A 1,877-nucleotide genomic window follows, 5' to 3' on the forward strand; every position below is an offset into this window, starting at 1 on the left:
GTGTAGGTATACGGAGACAATATAAGTGACTTTGTTATGTAAGGGGATATCATATAGTTTTTGGAGAAATATTCTGTAATTTAAGGTGTCGTAAGCGGCATTTAGAGTGAAAAATACCACCCCTGATACCCGATATTTTTCGTACTGGTCTTTGATTTAGTATTTGTGATGTACATAATCTTCCCTATCTATAGCCACTTTTGCCTTTGAATTTAAGTTTTTCTTCTAATATCGGTGATATCATATTAACGATCTTGTGCAAAAGTATTTTGAATAGCTGACAAAATAAAGATATTGGCCGATAGTTTTTGTAGTCGTTGGAGTTTTTGCCAGGTTTAAGCAAGTTAACAACTTTGGCTTGTCTCTAGACTTTGGGTATCTCCATAATTTGAATACAGTTGTTCATCATCCGGATCAGCCATTGTAGTGTTTGGTCCAGATTTCGTAATAAGCTTTGTGCTCAGATCCTCAATGTCGATAGTTGTATTATTTTTCATTAAATATGTAGATGGTGGATTCAAGCTCAACATCGTTAAAAGGTTCTCTCAGCTGACTGGTTTTGTCCTTTCTTACTCTACAATATAAGAATAACTCTCTTCTTAGAGTAATTCTTTGCTTCTTTTTCGACAGAAATAGCATGTCTATATCTATAATGTGGTTTTAACGATCAGCTATATACCAAATACCCTAGGTTAGGCCCTGTATGTGTTTCCTGCGCTAGAAATAAGTCAGATTCGTGTTTAGCTCATATGTCTGATAAGTTTAAGTAAAGTAAAGTTTCTGGATCTTTAAAAATACCCTTAACAGTTATAGACATATGTTATTAGAATAGTTGGTCCTAAAAAGGACCAATTTGATTAAATCATATTAAAGAGGTGACTGAAGAATTAGCCGATTAATTAATTAATCATTACCCGGGGTATGCCCGATTGCGGTGGCCTTATTAGTACTTCAATCTTCGTAAAGGCTCGTTCTTTGAACCACAGAACTAATGCCTAATCTTTTACTTTTTATTAAAAATTTAAATTTTACATGCCTTGTATTACTTTTTGACGATATTTCGAATCAGATTTGTATAGTAATAATTTTAGGTATTAAAGGGCCTCTTTGTGGAAAATAAATAAGTTTGTGATATCGGTCGCAACTCATCTATAGATAATAAAAAAATAAACAGTTAAAATAAGTGTAAACAATTTCATTTACATACATCGGCGCCACTGTTTAGGTCATAGGTTTATCATAGATATCAAAGGTAACATTTTAATTCAATGTTCTATTTACGTATTTTCAATATTAAAAAAGTAGGAAAAGACATGTTTATGCTTTTATTTTTTTTTAAATCTATTCTATTTTCTTTCTAGAGTTCCGTCTTTTTTTAACGACCTGTGTTATTTTTTCAATTGGGCACTTGTCCAAGGCTATGACAAATCCTCTGTCCTCTGCTATTCTATATTAATATGACTGATTCATTATTTTCTCTAAACACTCTGTCCTCTGCTATTCTACATTAATATGATTGATTTATTTTATCTTTCTTGCAGCTATTTTAATAATTATCCTGTGTATCTTCTTCTTCTTCTTTTTATATAGACATGACTCTGTCTGTTTTTCAATGTGCCTCCAGTAAGTTGCCGTTCCATCGTTTTCGTGGTCTTCCTACTGATCATTTTCCTATGGGTTAACCGTCTCTTGCCGTCTTTACTAGTCTATTTGTTGTCATTCGGCTTATATGATTATTCCATTCTACACTTCTATTTCTTAACCAGTTCTTGATGTTCTTTACCTTGCATCTACGTCGTATATCTGTACTTCCAGCTCTCTAGCACTCTCCCATAGTATTTTACCATCAATTTTTCTAAGTGTTTTCATCTCTGCTG

This window comes from Diabrotica undecimpunctata, chromosome 6, assembly GCF_040954645.1.
Source record: "Diabrotica undecimpunctata isolate CICGRU chromosome 6, icDiaUnde3, whole genome shotgun sequence".
NCBI classification, from domain to species: Eukaryota; Metazoa; Arthropoda; class Insecta; order Coleoptera; family Chrysomelidae; genus Diabrotica; species Diabrotica undecimpunctata.